The sequence below is a fragment of the Aethalodelphis obliquidens genome, unplaced genomic scaffold (assembly GCF_003676395.1).
Source record: "Aethalodelphis obliquidens isolate GAN/ISIS:26980383/991018 unplaced genomic scaffold, ASM367639v1 scaffold29, whole genome shotgun sequence".
Lineage (NCBI taxonomy): Eukaryota > Metazoa > Chordata > Mammalia > Artiodactyla > Delphinidae > Aethalodelphis > Aethalodelphis obliquidens.
Genome location: NW_020837973.1, coordinates 22,624,542 through 22,651,356, shown reverse-complemented (window position 1 = coordinate 22,651,356; position 26,815 = coordinate 22,624,542).

Here is a 26,815-nt window from a genome sequence, read left to right as displayed (position 1 = left end):
GGACATGGAAGCAATGTAAATGTCCATCAACAGGGGAATGGATAAAGAAGGTGTGGTACATATATACAACGGAATATTAGTCATAAAAAAGAACGAAATAATGCCATTTGCAGCAATATGGATGGACCTGGAGATTGTCATACTGAGTGAGGAAAGACAGACAAAGACAAATATCGTATGATATTGCTTATATGTGGAATCTAAAAAAATGAACTTATTTAAAAAACAGAAATAGAATTACAGATGTAGAAAACAATCTTAGGGTTACCCAGGGGTAAAAAGGGGGGAGGGATAAATTGGGATTGCCATATTCACACTACTATATATATATATATATAATGGATACCTAATAAGACCCTACTATATAGCACAGGGAACTCTACTCAATACTCTGTAATGAAGTATATGGGAAATTAATCTAAAAAAGAGTGGATGTATGTATATGTACAACTGACTCACTTTGCTGTACAGCAGAAAGTAACACAACATTGTAAATCCACTATACTCCAATAAAAATTAATTTAAAAAATGTAAGTCTCACCCTTTTCAAAACTTTCCAATGGATTCCCATCTCACTCTGAGTGAAAACAACATCCTTGAAATTAATTGCCTACAAGGTCCCATAATACCTGGTCCCCTGCTATTTCTCTGATCTCATCCCCTCTTATGACACCTCACTCATTTCCATTGATAGTGGCCTTCACAGACTATGTCAAATATGCTTTTGTATCAGGGCCTTAGTATTTGCTTCTCTCTCTACTTGGAATATATTTTGAACATATATTTATATGACTTACCCTTTCACTTCCTTTAGGTGTCTGCTCAATTTTCCCTTAATTGTGAGGCCTTATCTGACCATCATTTATAAAATATAACCCCTCAACACTAGACATACACATATAGAGCTAGTTTTTCCTATTCCCTTTCTCTGTTTTGTTTTTCTGCATAATTTCTGACTTCTTAATATATTTACTTGTTTCTTCATTTCTCCTCTACAGTGTAAGTTCATTGAGGTCAGGAACACTTTTTTCCACTTTGTTTACTTCTTGAATACTTAGATGCCTGGAATAGAAACGGGTGTTCAATAAATATCTGTTGTATGAAGGGACTAAAAATTCTTGGTTATTTATCTATTGAAATAGCATTACATTAAACTTTGCTTAACTTGAATCAAGGGAATAAAACATCAATTTTTAACTGAAGAGTTTTGATTCCTCTCACATTTTATGTTGATTACATGAAAGCAAAATATCTTATAAGCTCCTTCTCAGTCCAAGGAAACATGGATCACATCAATAAGACAGAGATCAAAGGGCATGGAGACTAAAAATGAGGAATTAAATGTTCTTTTATTTTCTCTCTTACTTTCAACTGATATGTAATTATGGGTGTAAGTCATCAGTTCTTTGATTTGATTTAAACCAATTCAAAAAGGAACAAATTACTGTTAATCAGCAAAGTGCAGTTCATAAATTCCCTATGCACATCCATGCACTGTAAAGAGCTAATTCCAGGCCTATCTGAGAGAGTAAATTCAGAGTTATTGTTAAGTTAGCTTACTCAAGCTAGCTTATCCCCTAACTCACTACAGCCTTATTTCTTGACTTAATGTTGCAGGGGTTATGGAGGAAGCACATCAGTGATTACATTTTAGTTTGGCATTAGAGCTCATCTTGGTATTTTAGGGATGTGAGTTGGGCAGAACTTAACTTTAAAAAATGTAAATATGAGAAATAAATCATATAGCATGTTTTCACATCAGCTGCTCAATGATATCCTTAAGAATTAAAATTATTTCCATCTTTCTGGTTTACTATTCTTTGGACCTTCACCTTTATGTTCTCTAAAGGTTGAATATAATCCTAAGTATAGCATGGATACATTTTTCTGTCTTTAGAGCAAAGAAACCTTTCCCAGAGGGCTCATCCACATACTACACCTGAATTCTTATTAGGTCAAGATTTGGGTAATATATTTATGGTAAAACCAGTCACTAGTGAAGGTAATTGGTTGGTTCAAATAATTTATGATTTTCCCTGAAACTGAGGATATAGTCACCTTTTCTGAGTGGTAGTTCTATTAGCAAGAAAGAATGGGGGAATGGATAATTGAGAGACAATATATAGTGTATGTACCAGAAATTTATCTTTGTTGAGACCCAATATTATTCTTCACCCCCTATTCCAACCTTTCCTACCACTGGAACCCACTGCCTTCATGGTGTTAGAGTTTTTTCTTTGTTTGTTTGTTTGTTTAATCCAGAGCTTCCTAAGGTAACCTTCCTAAGGTAAGGTAGCTTCCTCTGCTAAAGCACATTATACTCCCAAATTCTACCTTAGTCATTTCCTTTGTTGATTCCCAACATATATTAATTCCTCAATACCATTGGGACTTAACTTAGAAAGTAAAGAAATTCAGACAAATCATACCATTTTGGAAATAATTGCACGATCATATTAACTTGTGTCTTTACCTCTATGTTTCTGGGTGTTCTCTTAAGTTATAAAGTTATGATGAAGTTTAAGTTCACTTCCCTAGACTCATGAATATAGGTATCTTGGGTTAACACAGTTCAGCATTCCACATCAGGTAAGAACACAGACTTTTGTGGTAGACCCAAGTCAGGCACCCAAACCTGACCCTAAACTTCTGATCTCTGGCAAATTACTAAATTCATTTAAGCTCATTTTTCTCAATAAGGAACAAAATATGAAACTCCAAGCACTTTTCCTAGTACCTGTAAAATGCTTAGCGTGATGTTTGAGAACTGTATATTGTCAATGGTTCTCTAAATGATAGTTTTTGCTCTTGTTATTAGTGTTATCATTACTATTATTATTTTAAAATCCCCAGCACTTAGAATAGTATTCAGACATTGTTAGACCTCAGTAAATGTATTTTAAATATATGAATGAATTATTTTATAGGAAGGGAAGAAAAGTATGTGGTCTATAACTTGTTTTAGAATTTAGATGAAAGAAGGAAAAACCTGTTCAATTTAATCCATCCTGAAAACCATTACCATAAATAAAACATATTATTTCTTTTATTCAATGTCTTGGTATAAGATTTCTGATTTCTGGAAATCAGACATATCAGATGTACCAGTCCATGAAGAATTAACTGTAGGAAAAAATGGTAACACAGGTCCCCAATGAGATATAGCTTAATCGGACTCCTCTTACAGCACTCACAAAAATTAACTCAAAATGGATCAAATACTTAAATGTAAGACCTGAAACTATAAAATGTCTAAAAGAATATCATGGCAAAAATATCTTTGATAATGGTCTTGGCAACAATTTCTTGGATAAGTCACCAAAAGCACAAGCAACGAAAGCTGAAAAAACAAGTGGGGTTACATCAAAATGAAAAGCTTCTGAACAACACAGGAAATAATCAGTAAATGGAAAAGACAACCTACAGAATGAGATGATATTTGCAAATTATATATCTGATAAGGGGTTAATATCCAAAATAATAAAGAACTCATACAACTCAATAGCAAAAACACAAATAATCCAATTAAAACATGACCAAAAGACCTGAATAGGCATTTTTCTACAGAAAACATACAAATGGTCAATAGGTATGTAAAAAGGTGATCAACATCACTAATCACCAAGGGCCCCTAAGTCTGTGAGCCTGCAAGATCCAGCCTGAGAGACCCTAAGCAGAGACCCAGACTGTGAGACCCTAAGCAGAGAACCCATTTGAGCTTGCCTAGGCTTCTGAGCTACAGAACTGTGAGATATTAAGTAGGCTTTGTTTTAAGTTTCTAACTCTATAGTAACTTGTTATTGAACAGAAAACTAATACACCTGAATTCAGCAAGAGGCAATCTCTCTCCAATCACAACAGGAGACCAGGATTTATTTTCTGTGTGAAAAAAAGTTGAACTCATGGAAACAAACTGAATAAATGAACTTGGACATATTAAATAATTTAGGCACCTACCTAATGTTCCCAGGCCAGAATTCAGTTAACTAGCTAAGTATATTCTGACATAATGGGAAGGAAAACAATGGAAAACACACATTTGGGTGCCTCAGGATGAAATGGTCATATCCCTCCCTCATAACCACAAAGTGAGTCACGCAAGTTAGCAAAGCTGGTCATTTTTCAAATCACAGAGAAAAATGTTGTTGGGAAATGGGAGCTTTTCCCCTCAGGCTCAAGACCTATAGTCCACCATCAATTCTGGTTGGGCAGGGGTGCATTTCTTCCCTAACCCTGGTTTTATTCCACGAGGAGAGAACCCTGGTACTGCAATCCTCTTGCCCTTAGTCCTCTTGTTTCCTCATTCATCTCTGCATAGGTGACATGAGTTTTTCTTAACCACAGATTTAGAAGGAGAAATGGTGTGTAATTCCCATTCTTTTTCTTTGGGAGTCACACTGCAGGTGTTTTAGGAATTGTGCTTTATGTGCATCTCTGTCTTGTCAGCTTTAAAAGGCCAACCACCAGGGTGGGGATCTGGGGCTTTCTCAGCAGACTGCCTGGGCCTGAGGATGATGTGGGAGGTGGGAGGGGGGAGTCTTTCCAAATGCAGGATTTGCTCTTAGGAAGCCCCCTGGAAAGGGATGTAAGACCCAGTCTTTTAAGTTTTAAACATCAGCAAGTAGGATATTTAGATTCTCAAACTGTTAATTTTGAGTAAATTCTCAATGTCTTCAGCACTTAGTGGGAAAATGAATGTTAATTATTGACATAAAGCCAATAATGAGTAATCTACAACCTTATTTAACTATGTATACAGACGAAAGATTTACACCAAACTTGGAGAAAACAAATAGCATGAAGAGAAGAAAAAGGTGAGTAGCAGGAGATATAGTTAGGAGAAAACTGTAATATTTATCATTTTACTTGTACCTGACCTTCACAGTAGAGTAAAAGTTATTAGCTGTTGGCGTTATACTTATTTTCTTTCTTTAGTAATGTAGGTTTTTTTTTTTAATATAATTTAACTACGGATGTAGCAAGTATTAAACCATTAAAATGCATGTAAAAAGATAAATTCCCCAATCATTTGCATTATAATTTAAATTTTTCTTATCCTTGCAACCTCTCCATGTATTTGAACTTCATTATTACGAACTTATTTTTGTTTTATTAAATAAAAGCCTATTCTTATTTTTTTTTTTTTTTGCGGTACGCGGGTCTCTCACTGTTGTGGCCTCTCCCGTTGCGGAGCACACGCTCCGGATGTGCAGGCTCAGCGGCCATGGCTCACGGGCTCAGCCGCTCGGCGGCATGTGGGATCTTCCCAGACTGGGGCATGAACCCGCGTCCCCTGCACCGGCAGGCGGACTTTCAACCACTGAGCCACCAGGGAAGCCCTTATTTTTTAAATTGTTTATCTCAAAGTATTCTTGGAAGATGATTTGGGCTCTGTCAAAGCAAAAACCCTGAGATCAGAGAGGGTGAAGGTAAGCAAATTATTCAAACTACTACAGTAGGAAACAATCAAGACAGTGATTCTCTGAGAAAAATTTAGGTTTCTTTTTTATTGGGCATGGCACAAGGTAGAAATATATTAAGAGCAAGTTTGCTGACTCAGAGAGGGTCATCTACAGCTTGTCATTTTTCACCATTCCTGTGATTCTTGTGACCAGTTGAAGGAAGTCCACAAAATATGTAGCTATCTGCTCCTTAGGATTTATTGCTGCTTGGAATTGGGAGAAATTATCTGTTTTGTTAAATTTCTGACAATGCCTTTAGTCATATAACTTCAAAGTTTGTAAGTGGAAATATACAGCTTTTCACAATTTTCTTTTGACCCATCTCTGGATGCAATATAATTAAATCCTCATTATATAATATATACAGTATATACATTTTCTATTCTACATGAACTCTTTTCCTAAGGGTTTATTTATCTACCTTACTACTGAATCCCTTTGATAAAGCAGAGTTAATTGTTAACCTGGCTGTGTGCTTCTAGCACTTTATAACTTTATACATGCCTCCATAGCAACCTTCACCTCTTAGATGGCAAATATCTGTTTACAGTGATGCCTTTTGTAATCTGTTCTTAAGGTCAGTGACTATTGCTTATTTACATTTTTATCCCCAGAATCTAACACTGTGCCATGAACAGAATAGATACTTGAAAAATATTGTTAAATTGAAATGTGTATGGTAAGTGTTTGTTTAAAATTGCTTATTCTGGGATTTTGTCTGTGATCCACAATGGTCACAAATTGGGTTACAGTGGCACATAAGTAAATCAATACTGATAAAAAATGTAACTGATCAACCTTGAGAATTTTTTGCTTCATCTACTCCCATCTGAGATTTAAAGTATCATAAAAATACTAATTCATATGAAAAGCTAATTTTCCCTGCTAACATAACTCCTATTTACTGTATTTTTCTTACTAAAACCAGATGGAACAAAATGTATGCTTGCCTAAATTTTTAACAAGTGATGTTCTATCAACACAAAACACAAAACAGATGCACAATTATATTCAAAGATCATATTAAGCAATAGAAATAAAACAACACTATTTGTCCATTCTATGATATCTATATATCGAGGGTAAAATCACAAGTTATTCCTAAAATAAATCAACACAAATAACATTTATTGATGTTTCATTACTCTAAATCAAGTACAGAAAACAATGCAATACAGATAATAGGTACCTAAGAAACAGTTCCAACCCCAAGAGTTCACTTTGTTCTAAAGAGCTATGTTGGATTTTATTGTATATTTTACAGTTTAGTCAAACACTTTTCAGTTTTTAACATGATGGATCTTTTGTGTTATATTCCACATTTCTCTACTATGATTGAGTTTTTACAGCCATGTGATTGTCTTTCATAATCATTTTCTCATGTGATTCCAGTGATAACTCTGTAATTTTGTCTTATTATCCCCATTTTATAAATGAAGAAACCTAATTCCCAAGACTTTAAGTAGCTTGCCTAGAATCACTTAGCTTGAAAATGACTGAATTATGGTTTTAAATCAAGTCCATTTAACTCAAACCCTCAAGAATTTTTCTTTCTACTATGTTCAAAAAATCAGAATCCTACTTTCCCCTTAAATAGTCTCACAATTTCTACCTACATTAGCATCTTAAAGATTTTGGATCACAAGAAACATAAACTGTCAGGAATGGGATTCCTTGTGAGAGCAGCCATCTAATCGACTTATAACCAGTGTTTAAGACTTTTCCCCCCACAGTATGGGAGAAATAGTCAACCAGTCTCTCACTGATCAATTTAAATTATAGGTTACTCAAGTTATTACTTACAAGAATAATTCAATATAATCTCATTATTAGAATGTTTATTTCAAAACAAATTCTCTATTTATAGAAATTTTGTGTTGTACTCCTTAGGATCTAAGATAGCATATCTAATTTTTCTACATAGCCTCTCACCCCTCAACTTTCTTAATATATTGGGCCCCATTTAAATTAGTGAGAACAAAAATTTGATTCTTTAAAATTTTCGGTTGTAACTTTCTGAGATTAAACACATAGCTAGAGAGAACCCAGGCAGCTCAAGTGTTCCACAGGGTCTTCTGGGTGATACAAATGTTTCTGGTTCCTGTGGCTAGTTGAAGCTTCCAAGATGAACCCAAGAAATGTACTGTCATTTCAGGCCAATTTCATGGTTTGAAGGAGATTGCACTGAGACAATAAGATCTGTATATTGTTTTAAAAGTATACCTCCAGGGGGGCTTCCCTGTTGGCACAGTGATTAAGAATCCACCGACCAGTGCAAGGGACATGGGTTAGAGCCCTGGTCCGGGAAGATCCCACATGCCACGGACCAACTAAGCACGTGCACTGTAACTGCTGAGCCTGTGCTCTAGAGCCTGCAAGCCACAACTACTGAGACCATGTGCCACAACTACTGAAGCCCACTTGCCTAGAGCCCGTGCTACACAACAAGAGAAACCACTGCAATGAGAAGCAAGCACACAAAAATGAAGAGTAGCTCCCACTCTCTGCAACTAGAGAAAGCCAGTGCGCAGCAGCAAAGACCCGACGCAGCCAATAAATAAATAATAAAATATACCTCCAGGGACTCTGGGACTGTCTCACTGTCTTGTGAACATTCAAGATGAGATTCCCAAGAAAAGCAAATTTCCAGGTCTTGCTTTCTCATATCTGTGTCTTTCTCAATATTTCCTCAAAATAAGAGCATTATCTTGGACCCCAGAGATTTGGGCTAGGTGGATGACTGGAGTCCTAATGACATTTTATTACAGTTTGAATTCTTACAGTGTTTTACTCTATTATAGACATGATATGGCTAGCACAAAGTGAGGCTCTACTGCCTATCTATCCTTAATGCAGATAACTTCATACATTTATTTATTTTATAATGATAATCCATAGTAATTGCTCATTTAAATTACTGTTCTTTTCTGTTCAGGTTTTTCTAAATATTCCTTTATTTTATATTTAAATAATGACATTGAGGACATTTATTAATATATTTCATTAAAATAAAATACATGATTTTATTTAGAAATAAAATAAAATAAATGGATTTATTTCATTTAAAAATCTTGTTTTAGTCTACCTATCATCAAGATATTTTAGGATTCTGAGAAATTCAAATATATGTTCACCACATATTTCATTTACTTAAGGAAATTTAAATTTATTCAACAAAATTTACTCAGCAAATTTCTTTACAAAAGAAAATTTACAAAAGAAAAATGTTCACAGAAATTTTTTATAAAAGAAAAGAGGCAGTTGGCCAAGAGAAAGGCTGTTGTACAACATCCACTCATAGACCAAAAACATTGGATCAATGTATTAAAATTGAATGCTTGGATGAGAGTCCCAAGTATATGTATTTGCTCTGGTATGGCCCAGTGAGCTGGATAAAGACACAGAAATAGCAATGGTCAATCCATGTGGATACTGAGCACAGAACATATGGCAGAAATACCTTCAATGAGAAAAAATTAGGTAGCATCCGTTTCACACTTTTCATTTGTTTCTCCTTCCTTCAAAAATTGCAGTCCAAACTACACCAGAAAACTGCTATTCTAGTCTATTGTCTGATTAACAGAGGTCAGCTGTATTATAAGTGCACTGTTTGTCAAAGGCTATTTGTTTTCTATAGCACTTTCCAATCATATAGTATACTTTTAGCAGATCTGTGGCATGTATAGAAGCTGAAAGTTTTCATACCGCCTAATCGATAGCCTAGTTTGACAGGAAACACATGTTGTTTTCGATAGGCAGTCCATGTTTATTTCACAGTCTGTTTCTGAGATGAACACATTTAAAATATATTGATCTTCAGTAGACTAGCATTTGTAAAATATACCTTTGAATAAATATCTCAGTATGTCATACCCAAATTAATAATCTTATGTTTTAAAAATGTACATTTTTCTCTCTCTTTCTGACTTACTTCACTCTGTATGACAGACTCTAGGTCTATCCACCTCATTACAAATAGCTCAATTTCGTCTCTTTTTATGGCTGAGTAATATTCCATTGTATATATGTGCCACATCTTCTTTATCCATTCATCCGATGATGGACACTTAGGTTGTTTCCATCTCTGGGCTATTGTAAATAGAGCTGCAATGAACATTTTGGTACATGACTCTTTTTGAATTATGTTTTTCTCAGGGTATATGCCCAGTAGTGGGATTGCTGGGTCATATGGTAGTTCTATTTGTAACTTTTTCAGGAACCTCCATACTGTTCTCCACAGTGGCTGTATCAATTTACATTCCCACCAACAGTGTAAGAGGGTTCCCTTTTCTCCACACCCTCTCCAGCATTTATTGCTAACACATATATATGGAATTTAAGAAAAAAAAAATGTCATGAAAAACCTAGGGGTGAAACAGGAATAAAGACACAGACTTACTAGAGAATGGACTTGAGGTTATGGGGAGGGGGAAAGGTAAACGGTGACAAAGCGATAAAGAGGCATGGACATATATACACTACCAAACGTAAGGTAGATAGCTAGTGGGAAGCAGCCGCATAGCACAGGGAGATCAGCTCAGTGCTTTGTGACCGCCTGGAGGGGTGGGATAGGGAGGGTGGGAGGGAGGGAGACGCAAGCGGGAAGAGATATGGGAATATATGTATATATATAACTGATTCATTTTGTTGTGAAGCTGAAACTAACATACCATTGTAAAGCAATTATACTCCAATAAAGATGTTAAAAAAAAATGTACATTTTTATGTAGGTTGATTTGCATAACTGGGAGTCCAAAATGCTTTTTTTGGTAAGTTATTAAAAAAAAATGACTGTACTCTTACCCACATGGATATATTTAGATTGTTAAAAAATGGATTCTGGTCCATGAGGTTTGAAGTTCCAGAACATTGGGCAGAAAAATTTTCTGATTTAATAAGTTTGGCCTGGGTTGAGTGGGGGATGGGGAGTGCAGTTCAAAGCAGCTTTGAACCTTCCACTTGCTATATTCCTGATACTTATTCCTAAATTTGCTCCACACATGTGGCATTTCCCACCCTACCATTTTTTCTCTTACCAAACAGCTTTATAAGATCTATTTGGACTCAGGATATTACAGACCTGACATTTCTGTGGCCTGGTCAAGTGTGTGTGTTTAAGATGGCTGAAAAAAATCAATTTTTTTATTAAACCCATTTGTGGCAGTGATTATCAAGAAAGATAAGAAAACAATTACCCATATACAAATGGATCTAACTACTGGATATCTTTTGGTATATTATACTTCAGTTTGGATATAGGTATTTATTATTATATAATACGTGTATTGATATTCTCTTGCTGAACAAATAATTATCACAACACAAACTTATTGGCTTAAAATAGCACACATATTTTTGTTTCATGATGGTTCAGGAGTCCCAGCACAGCTCTGATAGGCACTCTGCTTAGAGTCTCACAAGGCTGCACTCAAGGTGACAGCTGACCTATGTTCTCATCTGTAGGCTTGGCTAGGGAAGAATCTGTCTCCAAGCTTATTCAAGTTTTTGGCACAATTCATTTATGGCCTCGGATTTTACTGGCTGTTGGCTGGAGGCCACCCTCAGGTCCCAGAGGCTGCTCAGAGTTCCTGGTGACCACCTGCACTTCCTTGCTGTATGAGCTTCCTCAACATGACTGCTCCCTTCATTAAGCCAGCAAGGAGAATCTTCCACTACAGTCACTGTGATGGAGTCTTATTTATAACATAATGAAATCATAGGAGTGATATCCTGTTTTCTTTGTCATATAATGTAATCAAATCAAGGGATTTACTAGAAGCAGGTGGTCTTGCCCACACCCCCTAGGATGAAATAAAACAAGGGAGTAGATACCAGGAGATGGGACATTGAAGATCACATTGGGATCTGTGCACCGCAACATGTGAGAGAATTATTTTACTAACTTGGTTAGAGTTGCTAATTTTTTCTTAATATTCTCTTGACAATGGAAAGAGCTACAGAAAGATTATGAATCAAGGAATTCCAGAAAGTATGCTGTCTTCTGCTATGTCAACCTCGTGATAATCTTCTTGTGAGTTTCCATGGCCACAAAAAGATGAGAGTCAAGAGGGCCATCTTACCAAAAATGTCCATAACTGCAGCACCGTCAGCCTTTGTAGATCTATAGACAGGCACAGATCACTTTATAAACAATGCAGAAGTAGATTTGCCACAAAAATACGGATGCCTTATTATTAGTTTAGTCAAAATTCTATTCAAATATAAGATATTATCATGGTCAGAGGAATGGGACTAAACTTTTACATGCTGGTATTTCCCTTGTACTAAAAGAAGACTCACTGCATAATTTTTTTTATATATTTTGACCTATTTCAAGGTATTTACAAACCTCAAAAAAAGAAAAACAATAAAAAAGCTTCATAATACACATAGAGAATGTCTAAGTCACATTTTTAATTTCAGAGAAAATTTCTTTGAACTTAATTTTGTGATTTGGCATAAATTTGGAGGTACAATTATGTAAAAATAACATAACCAAGATAATGCTGGTGGATATGCTTGAATAATACAAATTGCTATTGAAAATAAAGTGAAAATTGTAATACCAATTAGTTATTCTCAGTACTCTTAGTATTTCATATTTTTCCCTTTAGTTTTTATTTTATGCAAAGTCATACTTATTATGCTAGTTATCCAGAATTGAATTAATTTATTGATTACAAATTCACTTGTCAACATGATTAGAATAATGCTCCTCTACATTTATTGCTCAGTTAGACATATAAACAGTTTTCCTTAGAAGTTTAGATTGACTAGCTTTTGAAGTTCTCAATATAGAAAAAGGTTTTAGCAGAAAAATGCACTTAGTAAAATCAAACAAAAATCTATAATTTTGATTTTTTTTGTTTGATTTTTTTTTTGTTTTGTAATTTCTCTCAATTGAGAACAGGGACACCTCTTTTACGTGAATACATAAGTGTTAAACTACTAACGAGCAATCATAGAGCAGGCGAGAAGAATATGAGACATTTTTCCTTACTATTTGCTCGCAACAGAGAGTAATATTCAAATGACCACTCTGCAAATCTGAAAAGGCATGTGCACATGTGCTTGAAGGTGAATGAGTATAATAAATAGATGACTATAGCTGCTTCCTTCTCAAACTAGGCATATCACGTTTTCAGATAGAAATAGTCATTAAGAAAACATTTCTTCAATTTAAAAATATGACCAACTGTAAATTACCTTCATAGTGTTATTCAGATGAGAGAGAAGGACTTTCCCAATGGTATCAGCTCATGTGTGAAAAATCTGTTTCTCATCTGTCAAGGATAAATAAATATTTGCCAAATTGTACCCAGGTTCCAATATCACAGGAAAACTCCACAAATGACCCGGTGAGGTTAAGGGTACGGGACTTTCCCCACTGTTGGTGAAGGTAACAACTAAATATAAAGGTGCCATGTTTTGACCACCTTCTCTACAGGTTTTACGGTCTTGCTTTCAATTTTCTTAATGTAAAGTGTTTCATTCAGCCTTAATAAGTCATGTCAATGTATCACCTTCGAATAGACATTATTTTGAGTTTATGCATTATTTGCATAAACATTATTCCCATATCCTTTTTCTCCTTCCTGCCAACTCCCCTCCCCCAACACACACTCATGAAAGTGCTGCTTCTGGTTAATTAGAAGTATCTAGAATTGCCTTGTCTGCTTACTCAGTAAGATCTTTCTAAAAGGTGACAGGGAATATAAAAAGATGTAGATGATGCCACCAGGGTAGGCTGAATAAAATGTTGCTGAGATTAAAGTATCTGGATAAGTATAAGACTTGAATTTCCATTATCTTTAACGAATTCATTACCAAACCATAGAGAAGTTTTGGAGTTTGGGAGAATTTTTGACCTGTCATGGGAGATTTCATTTAATATAAGAGTCAATGGGAGGAATGTTTAAGGAGACAGAACAATAACTAAAATGGGGATATACTTGTGGTTCAGAGTCATCATCATAACATTTTAAAACAATACATAACTAAATTTCTAAATAATGTGCAAGTTCTTATTCCTTATGCTTATGGAAAGAATATATTATGGCCTTACTGTAGATAAGCAAAATAAAGCACGATTCCCACTTCTGTGCTACATGTGGTCTTTCACCTGTATTCACTCAAAGTTTTCATTCAAAAAATATTTATTAACACACTGTGTGTGTCAAAGTGCACTATCTGAACATTTTCTCATTTGTGAAAAAGCCATGACCCACTGTTGTGAATTAATCTGAATAAAATATTTTCTTACTTTGAAACATTATGGATATAAAAATAAAAAAATACTGAGATGTCCACACATTTTGGGTTGCCTGGGATGATTCTGATTTAGGACTATGATTTATGAGTAATGGCTAACTACATCCAGTTCACTCCCTGAAGTGGCCTAGTTTTGACAATAAATTATTTGATCACCCTAAATAAAATGACTATATAAATGCCAACCATTCAGTTAACAATAAACATTAGAAATACCTTGGTACTATCCAATCCCACCTTCCTGTCTTTTCTAAATTCTTTTCTGAATTCTGAGGTTATAGATATATGTGTTGTTGTGGACGGAGTTGTGACCCCTCCAAATAGACGCAGAAGCCCCAAATAGACGCAGAAGCCCCCTTTCCCAGTGAATGAGACCTTTTTCGGAAATAAAATCTTTGAGACGTAATCAAGTTAAAATGAGATTAGGGTGGACCCTAAATGTAATGACTGGCTCCTCTTAAAGAGAAAAACACACACAAGCAGACAGACACACACAGAATCAAGACGACCATGTGATGGCCAAGGCAGAAATTGGTGTGACGCAGCTACAAGCCAAAAAATGCCAGGGACCGCCTTCAATGAAAAGAAGATAGAAGAGGTAAAGAAGTATTCTTCCCTGGAGCTTTCAGAAGGAGCACAGCCCTGCTAAGTTGATTTCGGAGTTCTAGCCATCAGTTCTATGAGAGAATAAATTTCTGTTATTTTAAGCCACTCAACTTGTGACACTCTGTTGCAGCATCCCTAGGAATCTAATGCGAAGATTATGTCCCTGAATGTCTTTATAGTTTCTCATATGTATATACTGATCAGTTAGAATACATATGCTATTATTTTTCATATATTAATACTTTATATAAATGGAATCAAATTGTTTCTATTTTCATGCTATTCGTTTCTCTAAATACTATGTTGATTTCTTTTAGCTTAACTATGGAATACTCTCCCATTCCATAAATAAATATAGAAATATATACACAGGTATATATAGTTTCTCTTGTTAATGGACATTTATATCGTTCACAATTGATAGCTATTACAAATATATCTTATACTTGTCTTTTTGTATATACATTGTATAAATGAGTAGGCAATGCAATTCTTCAAATTAATGTGGTATTGCTAAATTGCTCCTCAAATTAGTGTAGTAATTTTCAAATTCATCAGGAATGCATAGGAAATCACTTTGCTTCTTGTTACTGCCAAGGTTAGTATTACTAGAGCAACATTTCTGTTGTCAACTTTTTTTTGTTGTTGGTTGGTTGTTTTTGCCAATCAGTTAAGTGAGAAATTATACTCCTTCCTTGTTTTAATTTGCAGTTCCCTGATTACTGGTGAAGTTCACATATTCATATGTTCATTGGGATTTCAGATATTCTCTCCTGCGGTTTACATGATCATAACTTTACACTTGTAAGTTGATTTATTTGTATTCCCCTCAATAATATGTAGCAGATATTTTTAGTTTTTGGATCATGATTCTTTATTGGTATTACATGGTTTAAATATCTTTTTCCAGATGGAGGCTTATATGCAACTCATGCAATACACCTTACTAAAGGCAAAGTTATTCTTTGTTCTCTCTATGCTACCCTTATCGTTGTGAACATCACAATGTTTTTTGACTTGATTGCATATATAATTTCCTATGAAATTCTGAGTTCTTTACGAACAGGAACAGTGTTTCTTCTCTCCAGCTAAAGACACACACAAGACACAACGACAATACAAATTAAATGGTAATAAATTGATTTTAGGCTTGAGGAGTACTTAAACTCATTACCAGAGAGTATTGAACAATCATTTTTGGTGAAAGTTAGAGAATACAGTACTGTACATATAATACAGCTTTTATTTTGTGACTACAGGATTAAACAAGTGAACAGATAGAAAAGATTCCTTGGTTATTTATGTCCTTCAAGCATCTAACACACAATGCGGCCAGGATATATTTTCTTTATTTGATTTTCCATGGTGTGTCCAAATACATTGTGAAAAAAGAAGATTACTTGAGGCAACAAATATAGGAACATGAAGCAAAAAAATCTATGGTACCCTGAGCTGGGAAAAACACTGCAAAGTCTTTACTACTAAATTTTGTAGCACATTTAAATCTCATTACCATAAAAATTATATTTATTTTTATTATTTTCATTTAAGCATCCTCATAATCCTCCATACTGTGGTTCAGTTTTCTTTCTTATATATCAAATGGGGATATTATGAGCTTAGATATGATAATGAGCAAAAGTTATTTGTAAAGATGTTCAAATAAAAACTGAGGATCCTAATTTAGCTATTTCAGTCCAAATTAATGTGTTGAAGTAATGATAGAAGTAACTTTGTATATATTTTTGAAAATTTAAGTTGCACCATTCCTCCAAGATCACTAGAAATACTATTAACCCTAGTCCTTCTTAATTAGCCTCTTTATATCTTTTAAGGACTAGCATGTGTAGCAATGAGAGACAATGGATTATGCCTTACCACTTAGCTCTACATTTTGAAATGCATTAATGGTTCTTGTCATTCACATTATGTATGTGTCACTTTCTTGGCAATATGCTGACAACATGTCATTAAGATTGAGGATGCAAGGATTAATTCCCATGAGAGTGATGATCTGACAATACGTTTATCTACAAACAAGTAAACATTTCCCCCCTTTCTTTCAAAGTTTCTATGTGACAGTATCATTGTCATACATGACTTTTATAATATAAAAATTAAAAATAATATACCTAAATACAGTATAATGTAATGTTTTAAAGATAATTCAATTAAAAATAATATATATAATATATATACATATTTTTTGAGTAAAAGAAATCATAAATGTATTTGTGTGAGTGGTGAGTTTGAAACATTCCAGATAGAGATCTTATGTCTTTATGCTGGGTGAGGGAGAACCAGAATGCTGCCTTGATATTACCTGGATTGATTATGATATTTACATTGACAGTCGGTTGTAAGTGATGTTTGGAAACAGACTGAATGCCAAACAACAACAACAAAACACTGTGTCCAATGAGATCAATCTTTTCTGAGAAGCCAACAGAAATATTCAAATTGGTGTGCTCATTGATACATCTGATAGGTGCTAGTTTCCCCTGTAAGATTATTTTGCTTTTTGCCTACCTATCTGTTTGCAAATAGGGTGAACATATGCCTCAGATTTCCCAGGACATTCCCATTTAACTACTGTCTTCTAGTGTATGCTTTATTAACACCTCATTTCTGTCTCAAAAGAGCTCTGGTTTAGGCAATAAATTATGTAGTTACCCTACATGTCTAAAATATAGTCAAAATAGTTTTCACCTTTACTCATTTTTTATACCAATCAAAAGAAACATTTAGTATCTTTTGTATGTGAACAATATTGAAAGCAGTTTACTAACCCTGAAATTCTACGAAAAAAGTAAAGTTTTCACTTGTGGTATACAACTAGAAATTGCTTTAAGGTTGTATACTTTCCAACACGTTATAAGTCTGGTCAACAAACAAAAAGTAAAGTCAAAGGAACTTAGAGATTATCTAACTAACATTTTCAAATGTCTTCTATATTACATGAGGGAGAAAATGGATCTGTGTTTGAGAAATGCTGAAATGACACAGAGCTTAACATTTCAGAAATGAAACAGTTTGAGAGAGGTCAAATGACATCATTTGGCCAGTTGTACTAAAATGAAGATTAGAAGTCAATTAACTTGACCTGGTCAATTTACTTTTACTATAGCACACAGCATTTACTTATTAGAGTAACTGGGCCTTTGTGTATGGTTCCAGGATATAAAATCTATAGAGATTCTCCAAAAGTATGAAAGGTAAGAAAAGGAATTCATCATCACTAAATTCAAAGTTTAAATAAAAGAATTAAAGTGTTATACACACGTGCACACACACACAAATGTATATCATTTTTTTCCTGAATAATTATTTTAACTTTCTTTTATGTAGCATGGTAACCTATAGCTCACAGTTTAAATGGAATACAAATTAGGCTTGTTTTCCTCCCTAAATGTAATTATTTCTAAACACTATTCTTTCTTAGGGAGCCATATGATTTTGGTATGTGTTTTGTTACTCCCAGTCTGCTTCTCTTCTAATTATTTTTAAATGCTGTATTGAGATTAATTTCAGTGGTACTAATGTATATAATTTAAATGAAAACATGAAATCAAATTACCACTGGCTTATGCAATATTTAAGAAAAGCAGCTTAAATTGGGGAAAAGTGGAATTAAGTACAACATATTATTGAAATGCATAAGTTAATTCTTTCCTACTGTGTTAAGTAAAGGGACTGGCATGGAATCTTTAGTTGTGAATTAAAGTGCTAGGGGCTTACGTGGGCAGTAATGTGAGTGAGGAAGAATTATCCCAGGAAAGAAACGATAGCTGTTCTTCAGGGAGCTTTGAATAAGGTTTAGTAAGCATACTCAAACTGTTCCTTTTCCTTTTCACAATATTATATTTTACTGCTTGTTATTTTATTTTTATAATAATTATATTTACCTATTTCTTTTTATAAAGTATAGAAAATAGCATACTTTTTCTTCTATGTCTATAATTGTAGAATGGTAAAATGGTGCTAATTTGATTTAGTGCAGTGATTTTCTTTGGATTCTATTGAAATAATCTTTGAACAATAACCAGTGGTGAGAAAAGTTTTAAAAATAATAACAAGGCCATTTAAATGAAATGTCCAGAATAGGCAAGTCCATAGAGACAGAAAGTAGATTCATAGCTGCCAGGGGCTGGAGAGAGGAGGGAAGGGAAAGTGATTGCTGTTGGTTCCAGGATTGCTTTGGGGGATGATGAAAATATTCTAAAATGAGATTATGGAGATATGAGCCCAAATCTGTGACTATATTAAGATCATTGAATTTTTTAAAAAGAATAGTTGCATATAATTTAAATACAATAAGATTTGCATATTTCATTGGTTAAAAATACCAAAAGTTTTTCAGATACTTATATCCTTGAAGCCAGTAAATCCCCTCCTCAAATTAAAGTCTAAAAATCTAAATAAAAATGTAAGTATTTAGTTATAACAGTATTTATATCAGTGCTATAATAGTACTTGGGCCAAATGGTATCTATGATTAAAACTTTGAAAAACAACGAAATAATCTTTAAACTTCCACAAACATGACAAATTTAATCTCAAGGCACATATACCAATTTTGCACATAACTTTTCATTTCATTCTATATATTGCTATCAGTTTATGTGAGGATTTACAAAATAATTTGAATAGTAGTTCCACAAAATTCTATATTAAATAACATCCAGTGAAGGGAGAGTTTAATATGTCTACTTCCATAAATTTACATTTAAGATACAAGCTAGTAAGTATTAGATTTGATAAAATTTAAAGATTGGTTTTAAAGTAACGATTTAATGAAAAACTTTCAGCCTAAGCTCTAGGTCCTAGTATATATTTAAGCTCCTATATCTGCTAGAGAATAATTAATCCCCTGATCTGTAACCTGACCTGGGATACTCTTGAGGAAGAGAACAGATGGTCAAGGTACCTTCAGTTCTACAGGACGTATATGATCCTGTCTGCATTGATTTTAGAAGCCTTAGAGTTCAGATGGTATAACCCAGAAATGGGGGACATATAGTAGTTTCCATGTCTATCCTTGAGATCTTTTCTAGCCTGGGGTCCTAAGTGAAGGTTTCAGAACTTGAGAGGGACTTCTGTCTGGAAAATCACACCTTTCAAGCTGGTTTAAAAAAAACCCACCTAATTTGTGCATGATAGTCCTATTTGGGGCAAGCCATAGATTTAATACTTAGTAATTATTTTAACCATCTTCCTTTTGTTATCAAATGCATCAGGTGTGACTGAAATATAGTCATCCTAACAATTACTATCCTGTTGCCACTTTGAAAGTAACTCATCTTCTCTGAGACTTTGTGTTCTCCTCTAAAAGTAATCTAGTTCTATCTTGGTAATCAATGGTAATTGTCAGATTTTGGGGGGGTTTACTATTCATCTCACATAACTAAGACTCCTTCTGCAAGTTATCTCTCTCCTCACTCCTGGAAATAACTCTCTCCCTTATTATTGACTGGGTCCCCTTGAGGCCATCTTCAGTGTCTCAGGAACCAGTGATGGGTGTAGTGCCTTAGAAACCACACAAGATTTGAACCTGTGCACCAGTTATCTCCAGAATTATATTAAGTCTGTGTCAAAATGCATAGCTGTAAAAGTAGCTGGTAAGTTCATGACACGTGAATCAATGAAATTAGAACACTCCCTCACACCTTATACAAATATAAAATCAAAATGATTTAGGGGCTTCCCTGGTGGCGCAGTGGTTGGGAGTCCGCCTGCCGATGCAGGGGACGCGGGTTCGTGCCCCGGTCCGGGAAGATCCCACATGCCACGGAGCAGCTGGGCCCGTGAGCCATGGCCGCTGAGCCTGCGCGTCCGGAGCCTGTGCTCCGCAGCGGGAGAGGCCACAACAGTGAGAGGCCCACGTACCGCAAAAAAAAAAAAAAATGATTTAAAGACCTAAATATAAGATGTGACACATAAAACTCCTAGAAGAGAACATAGGCAAAACATTCTCTGAAAAACGTAGCAATGTTTTCTTAGATCAGTCTCCCAAGGCAAAATAAATAAAAGCAAAAATAAACAAATCGGACATAATCCAATTTAAAGCTTTTGCACAGCAAAGGAAACCATCAACAAAATGAAAAGACAACCTATGGAATGGAAGAAAATATTTGCAAATGATGCAACTGACAAGGGGTCATTCTAAATATATATACAGTGTGTGTGTGTATCCAAAATATACAAACAGCTCATAGAACATAATGTTGGGAAAAAAAAAAAACCCAAACAAAATATGGGCAAAAGACCTAAATAACATTTTTCCAAAGAAGACACACAGATGAATATGTATAAAATGGATAACTAATAAGAACCTGCTGTATAAAAAAAATAAATGAAATAAAATTCCAAAAGAAAAAAAAAGACACACAGATGGCCAACAGGAACATGAAAAGCTACTCAACAATGGTAATTATTAGCAAAATGCAACTCAAAACCACAATGAGGTAACACCTCACACCAGTCAGAATGGCCATCATCAAAAAGTCTATAAATAATAAATGCTGGGAATGTAAACTTGTGTGCCACTATGGAAAATAGTGTGGAGGTTCCTTAAAAAACTAACCATAGAGCTTCCATATGATCCAGCAATCCTACTCCTGAGTATATACCCAGAAGAAAACAAAAATTCTAATACAAAAAGATACATGCACCTAAATGTTCACAGCAGCGCTATTTACAATAGCCAAGACATGGAAACAACCCAAGTGCCGATCAACAGACGACTGGCTTAAGAACATGTGGTATGTGTATATATGTATTACACACACACACACACACACACACACACACACACACACACACACACAATGGAATACACTCAGCCATAAAAAAGAATGAAATATTGTAATTTGAACCAACATGAATGGACCCAGACAATATTATACTCAGTGAAGTAAGTTAGACAGAGAAAGACAAACACTATATGATATCACTTATATGTGGAATTTAAAAAATAATACAAATGAATCTATGTACAAAATAGAAACAGACTTACAGACACAGAAAACAAAATTAAGGTTACCAAAGGGGAGAGGGAGGGAGGGAGGGACAAATTAGGAGTATGGGATTAATAGAGACAAACTGCTATACATAAAGTAGATAAGCAACAAGGATTTACTGTATAGTACATGGCAATTATATTCAATATCTTATAATAACATATAATGGAATATAATATGAAAGAAAAACTGAATCACTATGCTATACACCTGAATTTAACACAGTATTGTAAATCAACTACACTTCAGTTAAAAAGAAAAAAAGTAGCTGGTAAGTTCAAAGACATATATGAAAGTGTTTAAAAAGAGAGAGAGATATAAAGGTATGTTTCCAGGAATCTCATATAGGGCAGTATCTAAATCTAAGAGTAGGGAAATCCTCTGTTAATATTTGTCTTCCTTCTCTCTCCAGTAAACCTACTTTTTATGGAATTTCTTATCCTTTTTGTTACAGTAATGAAAGCCAAAGACTGTACTCACTTATCAAGAAGGAATCTGTGTATAAGACCCAATGCTTGCCCACAAACCCTCAATGTATTATAGCACAAGTCTCTCAATGGCTTGTACAAATATTATATCATTGTAATTTTTTCTGTACATTTGAATTAAGAAAGCATCTGTGTATCTGCTGCAATTAGCTGGCTCTCGGTGGAAATTGTGCAAGACCTTCTTCTCACTCTCTAAGAGTAACCCTGCCTCAGGCCTTCTTTTTTAAAATCTAAGGCACACACTGAATTTGGTGGGACCCATTACACTACCTTGATCTGCACTTTCTCTCTGATGTGGGAGTTGAGTCCAGGAGATTCATAGAACACATGTTAAATTGCTCATTGTGTAGGAACTCAATTGATGGGAATAAAGTCACTTTGCATTTGGTGTCACATTTCATATCACCTGAATATTTACTATGCTTTTTTCAAACTTTGTGCTTGTGTTTATACCAAAGACCTCAGATGGGACATTGCGGGTTAATCTTTTACTACAGATTTATTATAAAGATTTTTAAATTATATTATAAAATATGGGCAAAAGGATAATCTGACAAGGGTTCATAGTAGTAGAGGGTTATTTGCAATTTGTGGCTTCCCAACCTCCTGGTTGCAAATGATCAAATCCTGAGTTAGGTAACAGGAGATGACTATCTTTTCAAGGTTTGAGATCTGTTGGTATTTTCAACTGCTTGTAAATCATACATGTATTTGCAGTGCTTTCTCTACATATAATTTTACTTTGAAAATAGTAACTAATATTTTTTAAAAGACCACATTATATTAATTTAAAAGCTATATAATCACTACAGGGGTCATCTATACTTTCTTATCAGGATTTAAGTATCTGCCCAAATTTGTGTTTAAGTAGGTGCTGTTGATAACTAATACTTCTCATTCACTGAATTTCACATTTTACATTACATAAAACTTTGGGCCTTTAAAGATTAACATAATAATTTAAATGAAATATTGATAATAATATTTTGGAAAAGTACTTAATATATGGAGAAAAGAGAAAGTAATATGTTTGTTTGACATGTTCATAAAATGTAGATTTTCTGTTCCCTTTGATATAGATGACTATGAAATCACATTGATCTTGATAAACACAAACTCATGTCAGCACTGTCAAATTGGGCTCAATAATTTTACAGCTGTGATGTCTATCGCTCTATTATGCATAACATTAGGTATCAGGCAAACTGTATCACTTTCCTTCCTTTCTTCCTGCCAGTGTTTATGTATTTCACTCCAGTGGTAAATTCTAAGATATGGTCGCAAGGTAGTCTGAAATCCAATTGACTTTTGATTGTGACTTGTAGAACTTGGATAAGTTATTTAATCTTTCAAAGACTAGATTCCTCATGTATAAAATGGGGATAAAAATAGTAATAACCCATGTCCTACCTAAATAATAAAAAATACTTGGTATATAGTAAGGGCTCAATAAATGTTAGATATTGTTACTTTTTTTACTCAAATCCTAGCTTAAACATCTCCATCAATTACTCTCAGATACCCTTAGCTGGATATATATTTTATCTCCCTAGATCTCCAAATCAAATTGTACTTTTTAAAAATAGTTTCTTTTTATCTTCCATCTGAAGTACCTAATTCATTGCTAATGTGCATTTATCTTATATAATTGATATTTTTTTCATAGATTCAAATAATGTAATCATCAATGACATTTTCTGGTGAATGACAACTATCCAGAACATATTAAATAACAACTGTAATATTCATTTAAAGCTACAAAGTTTAAAATATTAGAGAGTGGGGAAAAGTTGTTATTCAAGGATGGAAGATGGAACTTCTAAAGTAATTCAAGTATGACCCAGCTGTAGCCATTGTACAGGTTCTCTGCCCTGGCAGGCAGAGATTAGTTTTTAATAAACCTAGAATATCAATGCCAGAACGTTGAAATCAGGGTCCCTGCTCCCCATGGTATACATTTAGAGAAAGATTGCAACCAATATCAAGGTTTGCAAAATGAATCTAAACATGTTTGCCCATCAAGGGAACCAAATAACACTAGGAGCTGCTACGAAGCCACAGTGTTTGTGAAAAGATTAAAGCAATAACCAGAGAGCAGAGAACAGGCAGATTAAGCAAAGAGAATGGCCTCTGGATCATTTAATTATTTTTTTTATTATTATTTTCATTATTTTTTTTCTCTTGAAATCACAAATAATTTTTTTATACTCAATGCATTTTCAAGTTGACCTCTTAAAATTTTATCATCAATGCCAATAGAAGCAAAAATGTATTTCCCACATTTTAAATTGTTTGAATTTTACATCACTTCCAAATGCATTGAATTTAATAATTTCAAGTCTGCAATCACCCACTGAAAGAATAAACAAGCTCCTGTTAAGTAGTCATATATTTTGCATTTTTTCCTTTGAACTTCAATTTCAATTTTCCAAAGAATTCCTACAATAAATATTTTTATACATATTATACATAAAACATATGTTTATGTTTTAAACAGAACATATTGTGTATATTTAAATTGTTTATAATTTACATATAATTTCAAAAAAGTTTCCTGTGCCAATTAGGCTTTACTTTATAAAACATTTATTCTGGCTTGAGAAAGCATTTCATTTATTAGTGGTTCACCATTGGCCATAATAACATTATATATATTACAACTTTTTAAAATGCTTAATCGTAAGAGCAAATTTTATTGAAATTGCAGTTAATTAAGATGTGTGGCAGTGTTATAAAGCTTGTAAAAGGATGTCCTTAGATATTATAATTATCTCCTTGCTTAATGGTCCTGAGATTTTTACATTACTGTAGGGCAATGCACCTTATTGGGATGTAAAATGTACTTGTTGCTGTGAAAATGATAGAAGCATAATTGTGAAGGAGGAGGTTGGAATAGGAAATGTAGTTGTCAAGAAGGTCATGCTAGGAAAAAAAGTATATACAGAGGTAAAGGATCTGGAGAAACATTCCTTTGAAACAATCTGTGCATGAGTTTTTGGAAAGCTTTCCTGTGAAGCCAAAGATACACGTATCGCAGGATGAAAACCACTGTTTTATATGATCTGTGAGATTTTCCTCAACTCATTCGTGTGGGTTAGCCAATTCACATTAGAGAAACACATGGTTACAGAATGGAAACTCCAAGAACAAAAATGCTAATGTATGGATTAGATGCTGTAGGGAGGTAAATAAATGATTACCCTCCCCATCATTACTCAAGAGGCTTCTGGTTTCCACTGGGAGGAAGTCCCTCCACACTCTACTCCTGGATTCAGCTGTAGGCATACTAATGAACATGCCCTCTATGGATAACCTTTAATTATGTAAATACATTTCTACGAATTTGCTGGAGAATGTTGGAAATCATAATTAACTATGACACTCCAGTGCCATTTAACAAAGAACTGCCTTTGGTCACTACAGTTAGATTTTTACAGCAACTTAATGATTTAAAAGTAAAGAAAAAACTGTTTAAGTACTTCACGGATAATTATATGCCACTAATAATAACTTGCACTTTGACTAACTCTTTTTAGTATACTTAGCTCTAATTAAAAAACAGTAAATTGGTTTGATCCATTTATTTATTTATTTATTATGTTGTAGGTTCCTGGATTATGTAATTGTTTGGAGAGCTTATACTAATGCTGTATGCATCTCTGAAAACAGAAGAAATGAGTACAAAATTGGGCTTATATAAATGCTGGATATGCTCTGAATTAAGAATCCTTGGCTTGCTCAACAACTCACTAAAGACATAGGGACATCGTATTCCAAAGTCAAATTTCTTATTCATGTAAGCATTATTCATGCAGATTGTTGTGGTCTTCCAAAACATTCTTCCTTATTCCTTATAGATCATCCATTTTAAAAAACATGTTTTTCATACTTAGATAGCCAGACTCCAGTTGGTAATACTGAATGAAAATTCTCTAGAAAATCAATTTTACTTACAGTACCAATGTCAAAAACTCAAACAAACAAGGCTATTCAGCTGGTTGTCTTGTAACTTAATTAACTCAAGGGGAATTCATAAAGTGAACACGATCAGTTTTGTATGAAGCACACAGAAGGTGAATTTGAATAGAAATTCTACTTTTTCCCCCCAAGAATATATTCTTTAGGCTATTCTAGCAGTGTCTTATCTACAATCTTCCAATCCTCTGAAATTATATTCGATATTATCATTCTTTAAAAAGAGAGCATAAACACTTAGGATTTAAACTCAATGTAATTTACTTAAATTTTAAGAAAAATTACACAATTTGGAAAAATATTATTTTCCCTAATGTGAACAAAACCCATTTGTTAATTACAAAATCAACATATTTATCTCAATTTAAACTCTATTACTTCATTTAAAATTATTTTTAGGAAATTTTCCCTCAGTAGGTATTCTTATAAAGTTTTTATCATTAAAAATATTGAGTGAGTCAGATTAATAAGAAGATACACTTGAGATAGCAGAAATGTTAAAATTTCATCATTACCTTGAATATCTGACTCTAGGCAAAGAAAAAAGGAATGAAAAAAACTAAAGGAATAGCCTCTACCTCATCTGTTGTGATATGTTTCATTTCCCTAAATATGACCTGTTTCTTGAAGAGCATAGGTTTAATGGGTCTGTTAATAAACACCATCTCTGGCTTTTTTATTTTGTATTCTCCATCTCTTCACAGTCTTTATTTACGGTTTTATTTTCTTTTATTCTGAATCAGTTTCTGAAATTTCTGTAAATCAAGTAAGGAAATTAGCATTTACAAAGAGAAAAAAATGAACAGAAGGGATGTAGTGGATGGACCACTTTATCTGGAGTGTTTGGATAAGGCCCACTAAAAGTTGGTGGAGTGGATCATATGCCCTTGTGATTGGAGGAAAGTAGCAGGTAATTTTTTGTTGTGCCTAAGGTAGAAGCAGTTCCAACATAACTTAAGTGTTGTGACATTAGAGCCAGAGAGACTAGGGATAA